At 46.9% G+C, this 8,239-nt stretch overlaps 1 pseudogene across 1 annotated transcript in view; it reads left to right on the forward strand.

Annotated features, from left to right (window-relative positions):
• The window catches only part of LOC309601926 (G kinase-anchoring protein 1-like), a 41,334-nt pseudogene that overhangs the window by 24,688 nt on the left and 8,407 nt on the right, over positions 1-8,239 (forward strand). The gene's annotated exons all lie outside the window — the stretch shown is intronic.

Raw genomic sequence — 8,239 nt, forward strand, 5'->3', positions numbered from 1 at the left:
ATGCACTTGATCCAAAAGAGTAAAACAATCTTTAACTTAAACAGATAGACTAATTTGTTGTCCCTATGATGTCAGTTAGGACAAATACTTGCATTTGAAATTAATTTTGGTTCTTGACTCTATTGAAAAGGAATATTTAAAATGCTGAATTACTGAAGAATGTATAGCGATTTTTCTTGTATGATGCTGCATATGAATGTTTTGAATTATTTCCAGTATTTTAACTATTTTTGACAAAAACAGCGGAGATGGACAAATAATTTAGTGCATTTATTGGGTGATGCTTAAAGAAATATTTCAGTACGCTTTTTTTCTAGATTCCTTTTAAATGATTGTCTGCTCCAGATTTGTGTTTTCTTTTCCATGTAACTCATTCACACAGATCCTCAGACATCTCAATTCACTGTGGATAATAAAGTTTGGGCTATCCTGGTATGCTTAAAGATGCCCTTGCGAGTATTTAACTTTGAACAGACTTTTTTTCAAGGCAAACCGCAAATAAGCTGTACCAGCTGGAGTTACAAAGTGTTTTGTGAAGCTACTGAACTTCTATGCTGGCAGCTACTGGGATGTTATTTTCTTTTACAGAGATATCTTCAACTTATGTCTCGCCAAAAAAGATTGTATTGAACTGCTTTCTGTTTAATTAAGAGGAAATACAGAAAGCTATATTGACAAACAATTAATGTTTGTGTCGTGGTTTAACCCCAGCCAGCAACTCAGCACCACGCAGCCGCTCGCTCACTCCCCCCCCAGTGGGATGGGGGAGAGAATCAGAAGGGTAAAAGGGAGGAAAACTCGTGGGTTGAGATAAGAACAGTTTAATAATTGAAGTAAAATAAATTAGAACAGTTAAATAGGCAAAGCAAAAAAAACCCGTGCACGCAAACAAAACAGAACAAGGAATTCATTCACTACTTCCCATCGGCAGGCAGGTGTTCAGCCATCCCCAGGAAAGCAGGGCTCCATCACGCGTAACGGTTACTTGGGAAGACAAACGCCATCGCGCCTAATGTCCCCCTCCTTCCTCCTTCTTCCCCCAGCTTATATACTGAGCATGATGTCATATGGTATGGAATAGCCCTTGGGCCAGTCTGGGTCAGCCCTCCCCCCGGCTGTGCCCCCTCCCAGCTTCTTGTGCACCCGGCAGAGCATGGGCAGTTGAAAAGTCCTTTACCACTGTGAGCGCCACTTAGCAACTACTTAGCAAGAACAAAACGTCAGTGTATCCTCGACATTGTTCTCATCCTAAACCCAAAACACAGCCCCATACCGGCTACCAAGACGAAAATTAACTCTATCCCAGCTGAAACCAGGACATTTGGATGCTGTCCTTGGTTTTTGATTGTTGCTAATGCTAATATGTGCCTCCTTAAACAGTATAGCCAAGTTCTTAACTTTCTAGGCTTCTGAAGCAGTCCTAGCAGTGGGGTAATAACCTGATAATCCTTTTGAAAATTGCCTGAGCTAATTAGCTTCAGAATTACTTTTAAGGTACAGGTTTACTTTGTTCGGTACTTCTTGTATCATGCATGCTATAAAGCAATCATTTCTGGGAAATAAAAGAATTGTACAGTCTAACTATTGGGTGGTAAAATGGTCAGACAAAGTAAGCCCAGTTATAAACAGTTGATTTTTATTCATATCTTACTGACATATAGGCTACACTCCTGTAAAAGTTGCATTGGGATTCTTTTATTTTAAAAGTAACTTTAGAGTAATACCAAAGTTGTAACATGATAGTTATGTTACAGTTCTGAAGACATTTTATATCCCTCTTTATGGAAAAAAAAAGTCAAAACAAAACCTAAATGCTATCACGAGATTCAAGGTTGGAGAGTAGATTGGTTTGTAGTACAGCTACATTTCAAACAGTTTTCTGCAGTCACAAGGGACTGAGCATAAAGAATGGAGGTACAGTGTGGACTGTACATATTATTTTGACAAATTCTGTGTTAACTTTTATTTTGCTAGAATAAAAGTTTAATGAAATAGTTGACAGGGGCATGATCACTGTTAGAGTGCAGTGTTAATATTCCATAAACATGAAGGCTCTTGGGGAGAATGACTTTTTTCCTATCTTCCCACCACTGCACTGATTAGACAGTAAAGGAGTTATGACCCTGAAATAAACTTTATATAGAAAGGCCAATGTCAAACACAGCCATGTGGCCACTTCCTGTAAATACTGACCAGCCTCAGCTATACTTTTCCAGGATGTTGCTTTATTGTCCTAATCAGTAGGTGAGGGATACTCGGCTTTTAAAGCTTCCTGGAGCCATATCCACAGGGAGTGGGATACATTACCCTGTGCTTCTCTCAGCTGCTGGATAATCATAGGGTTTTGCGAGATGACATCCAAGAACTTCCATTCTTTAGGATTTAAATGTACATTATCTCCTCCAAAGTCCAATATTCACAATATCCAGTGTGCTGGCCTTTCTCTTGGCTTTTGCTGATATATTTTTGTTAAACCTTGCAACTTAGGCTGTATAAAATTGCACACTGAGATAGTGTGCTGGAGTGTCCCCTGGGGGCCCCTTTGCTTTGTGAATCACTAATGGCCAGAGGGAAACGCTGTTGCCACACATCCTCCGATCCCTCTGTCCACTTGTCCTCACCAGAGGAACAAGGATCCTTGTCCCACCATTCATTCTTCTGGTAAATAACTCGTACCTCAGTGGTGCCCTTCCCGGGTTGCACTGTGGGCGCCTGCACTGCCATTTGCTGCCCAGGAGCTGCTGTGCAGAGCTGCGCCTGCAGCTTGTAGTTTTTTGCATCAGCTCTAGACACTCCCATGCTCATTTGAAGCATGATAGTAACAACCAAAGATGGCGCAAATTTTCCTTGACTTTTCCTTTCTCTAGCCCCTGTTTTCTAAGACAACATAATACTTCAGCTGGGGTAGGCATTCCTTCTCAGTTTCCCAATGCACTGGGGAAACTGCCTGGGTCAAATGCCTTGCAAATACCCTCCATGGCTGTGTGTGGGGCCAGTCAGGCACAAGGTTTCTCTCTTACTCGTTCTTTCTACAGAAAGACATTTCTCACTGGGATCTGCCAACCACACCAAATGTTTTGCACCAGGAGGTGCTGCTCTGTTATGATCCCAGTAAAAAAGGCACTCGGACTCTCTAAGGCATAATTTTAAAATGCTTTTTATTAGAACTAACACTGCAAGAAGAGAATAGCATAGATAATCTTACATCCCTTTAGATGGTGGGAACCCCAGGTGGCATAGCATCGAACAGGCCTCTGATCCAAGCACAGCAGGCTGTGCAGACCCTGTCCATGGAACAGATTTCCAGGTTTCCCCTCTTTTGGTCATTCAAGCTATTATAGGATTTTTCTTACAAGAAAACAATTCTTGCTGCACTCCTAGATGTAGAGAATTGCTAGTGCAAAACAACAAGATGTCTCAAACAGCCTGGGTACTAAAACCAGAATGCAGAGCGACAGTCGCTAGGACCCAGGACCAGACAGTACCCTGGAGTGAGGGTGAGGGAGGGAGCCCTGTGGAGACAGGGCAGCCTTGCCTCGGCCCCATTCCCCGTGGTCTGTGAAGCATCTTATTCCCCCCTCCCCACACCTACTGCCTGGGGGACAGTCCTGGTATTATTTCTCTTGGTTTGACTGGTCGCTCCTCTTAATTCAACTGGTACCTCTGATGTAATTTTCCAATTAGCAAAACTACTAACCACTTGTGCCTTGGGAAAGGAATTTGGGAGGGAGCTAAAAGATAACAAACTGTGGAAAACTAACGGCTCTAACCTTGAAGAAGAGCTAACAAGCCAATAAAAGTGAACATCTTGGCACCAAAGACTGGACGGTAGCCAGAGAAGCATGAAGTTTGATAAAACTGCAGAAACTGGGTGAAAGGTAAATGCGGCGAGGGGAGATCGCGACCACCGACTCAATTCAGGACCGAAAAGACTTGCCCCCCCACCTGAAAGGAGCATGCGTGCTAATTTACATAGCAAGCGAGGCTAATTTAAATACAGTAAATCAATAGTGTATGAAATGTTAATCACTAACCAATAAGTGTAAATTTAGGTGGGTTTATACTAATCATGTAGCCTGATAAATGTGCTGTAGTTTGTATGACGGTGTGCTCGTGCCCGTGCTCGTGTTCGTGCTTGTGTGTGCTTGTACACGTGTGATTTGTGGAATTATTATCACCAAGCACCCTGTGCAGAATCAACATCTCTGTAAGAACCTTCACTTCTCCTCACTCTTCTCCTTCTTTCCTCACCTAATACCCCTGTTGGCAGGACCAACGCTGGATCCAGGACTGGTCATTCTCTTTTCCTTCTCTCTCTCTCTCTCTCTTTCACTTTTCCTAAGGTGATTAAGTTGTTAAATTGTAGTCAGGTACTGCACGGCCTACCTTGACTTTCCATAAAGCCGCATAGCTGGGGTAGATATAACCGTGAGAGGGTTGGTGGGTATTGAATATTTGTACTCAATATTTGTCTCTATAGAAGCTTTCTATTAAAGCTGGTGTTTGTGTACAGACCTTGAGTGTTGGACCACCTTAATCCACACCGAGAGGATTTGTGAATCTTAGTCACTCCTCCCCCCTCCTCCCCAGGTGGGACATGACACTAGATAAAGGTAAAGCCATGCAGGTGGCATTATTGCCGGTACCAAGTGGGAGATGCCTGCAGGCTCCTCTGTTAGAATGAGCTGGCTGAGATTATCCTGCAGCCAAGGGCTATGCATAGCACAACACAGGCCTGAAGGCCAAGCCCTATATACAGCACAGGCCTGGGCCTACTCAGGTTAACTGTTATGTAGATCACTAACTCCTCAATGTACAGTGGTCTTCTGGTCAGGATCACTACAACAAGGAACCATGAACTTTTTATATCTGCTATGCTTTGCTATATAGAATCATAGAATCATAGAATCGTCAAGGTTGGAAAAGACCCTTAAGATCATCAAGTCCAACTGTTAACCTATCACTGCCAAGTCCATCTATACCATGTCCTCAAGCACCACATCTATCTGTTCTTTAAATACCTCCAGGGATGGAGACTCAACCACTTCCCTGGGCAGCCTGTTCCAATGCTTGACCACCCTTTCGGTGAAGAAGTTTTTCCTAATATCTAACCTAAACCTCCCCTGGTGCAGCTTGAGGCCGTTTCCTCTCGTCCTATCACTCGTTACGAGGGAGAAGAGACTGACCCCCACCTCGCTACAACCTCCTTTCAGGTAGTTGTAGAGAGCCATAAGGTCTCCCCTCAGCCTCCTCTTCTCCAGACTAAACAACCCCAGTTCCCTCAGCCGCTCCTCATAAGACATGTGCTCTAGACCCCTCACCAGCTTCATTGCCCTCCTCTAGACATGCTCCAGCACCTCAATGTCCTTCTTCTAGTGAGAGGCCCAAAAAGGAACACAGTACTCGAGGTGCGAGTACAGGGGCACTATCACCTCCCTGGTCCTGCTGGCCACACTATTCTTGATAGAGGCCAGGATGCCATTGGCCCTCTTGGCCACCTGGGCACACTGCTGGCTCATGTTCAGGCGGCTGTCAACCAACACCCCCAGGTCCTTTTCCGCCAGGCAGCTCTCCAGTCACTCTTCCCCAAGCCTGTAGTGTTGCATGGGGTTGTTGTGACTCAAGTGCAGGACTTGGCACTTAGCCTTGTTGAATCTCATACAGTTGGCCCCGGCTCAATGATCCAGCCTGTCCAGGTCCCTCTGCAGGGCCTTCCTACCCTCCAGCAGATCAACACTTCCACACAACTTGGTGTCATCTGCAAACTTACTGAGGGTGCGCTCGATCCCCTCATCCAGATCATCAATGAAGATGTTGAACAGGACCGGCCCCAACGCTGAGCCCTGGGGAACACCACTCGTGACCGGCCGCCAACTGGATTTGACTCCATTCACCACCACTCTCTGGGCTCGGCTGTCCAGCCAGTTTTTAACCCAGCGCAGAGTGCACATATCCAAGCCATGAGCAGCCAGCTTCTCCAGGAGAATGCTGTGGGAGACTGTGTCAAAGGCCTTACTAAAGTCCAAGTAGACAACATCCACAGCCTTCCCCTCATCCACTAAGCGGGTCACCTTGTCATAGAAGGAGACCAGGTTAGTGAAACAGGATCTCCCTTTCATAAACCCATGCTGGCTGAGCCCGATCCCCCAGTTGTCCTGCACCGAGGTCAGGCTGACAGGCCTGTAGTTCCCTGGATCCTCCTTCCGACCCTTCTTGTAGAGGGGCATCACATTTGCTAGCTTCCAGTCATCCGGGACCTCCCCGGTTGACCAGGACTGCTGATAAATGATGGAGAGTGGCTTGGCCAGCTCCTCTGCCAGCTCCCTCAGTACCCTTGGGTGGATCCCATCTGGCCCCATGGACTTGTGCGCATCCAGATGGAGGAGCAGGTCAGTGACTGCCACCTCTTCAACAACTGGGACTTCACTCTGCATCCTATCTCCATCTCCCAGCTCAGGGGCCTGAAAAACCCGAGGATGACTAGCTTGACTATTAAAGACTGAGGCAAAGAAGGCATTAAGTAAGTACCTTAGCCTTCTCCTCATCCTTCGTGGCAAGGTTACCTTCTGCATCCAACAAAGGAGGGAGATTCTCCCTGGCCCTCCTTTTGTCACTGATATGTTTATAAAAACTTTTTTTGTTGTCTTTAACGGCGGTGGCCAGTTTAAGTTCCAGCTGGGCCTTCGCCTTTCTGATCTTCTCCCTGCATATCCTCACAACATCCTTGTAATCCCCCTGAGTCACCTGCCCCTTCTTCCAAAGGCGGTAGGCTCTCCTTTTTTTCCTGAGTTCTAGCCAAAGCTCCCTGTTCAGATAGGCCGGTCTTCTCCCCCGCCCGCTCGACTTGCGGCACATGGGGACGGCCTGCTCCTGCGCCTTTCAGATTTCCTTCTTGAATAACGTCCAGCCTTCCTGGACTCCTTTGCCCTTCAGGACTGCCTCCCAAGGGACTCTCTCAACCAAACTCCTAAACAATCCAAAGTCTGCCCTACTGAAGTTCAGGGTAGCGGTCTTGCTGACCCCCTTCCTTACTTCTCCTAGAATTGAAAACTCTATCATTTCATGGTCGCTGAGCCCAAGACAGCCTCTGACCACCACATCCCCCACCAGGCCTTCTCTGTTCGTAAACAGCAGGTCCAGCGGGGCGCCTCCCCTGGTTGGCTCGCTTACCAGCTGTGTCAGGGAGTTCTCTCCCACACACTCCAGGAACCTCCGAGACTGCTTCCTCTCTGCTGTGTTGTATTTCCAGCAGATATCTGGTAAATTGAAGTCTCCCACGAGAACAAGGGCTAGGGACTGTGAGATTTCCCCCAGCTGCTTGTAGAATACTTCATCTGTTTCCTCGTCCTGGTTGGGTGGTCTGTAACAGACTCCCACCAGGATATCTGCCTTATTAGCCTTCCCTCTGATCTTTACCCATAAGCACTCAACCTTATCATTACTGTCGTTAAGCTATAGACACTCCCTAACATACAGGGCTACCCCTCCCCCTCTCCTTCCTAGCCTGTCCCTTCTAAAGAGCTTGTAGCCATCCATTGCAGCACTCCAGTTATGTGAGTCATCCCACCACGTTTCCGTGATGGCGACCACATCCTAGTTTTCCTGCCGCACAATGGCTTCCAGCTCCTCCTGTTTATTGCCCATGTTGCGTGCATTGGTGTAAATGCACTTCAGTTGGCTCTTCTCCAACACAGGCATGCTACCCCTAGGCTCATCCCTAGCAAGCCTGGTTTTATCCCCTTCCCCCTTTGCATCTAGTTTAAAGCTCTCTCAATGAGGCCTGCTAGCTCCTGGGCCAGGATCCTTTTCCCCCTTTGCGACAGGTGAACCCCATCTGTCTCCAGCAGGCCTGGTGCCATGTAAACTGCCCCATGGTCGAAAAACCCAAAATTCCGCCGCTGGCACCAGCCTCCAAGCCACGTGTTGATGAGGTGGGTCTTCCTGTTCCTTTCCATATGCCTCCCGGCTACTGATGGGATGGAGGAAAACACCACCTGTGCTCCTGATCCTTCAAGCAATCACTCTAGTTCTCTAAAGTCCCTTTTGATTGTCTTGATGCCACTATCAGCTACCTCATCACTGCTGACTTGAACAACCACTAGTGGATAATAATCGGAAGCTTTCACCAGCCTGGGGAGCTTCTTGGTAATGTCTCTTATCCTTGCCCCAGGGAGGCAGCAGACTTCCCTATGGGATGGGTCCGGTCGGCATATCGGGCCCTCTGTTCCCCTTTCTGAGG

The sequence above is a fragment of the Platalea leucorodia genome (assembly GCF_965183815.1).
Source record: "Platalea leucorodia genome assembly, chromosome: W".
NCBI lineage: Eukaryota > Metazoa > Chordata > Aves > Pelecaniformes > Threskiornithidae > Platalea > Platalea leucorodia.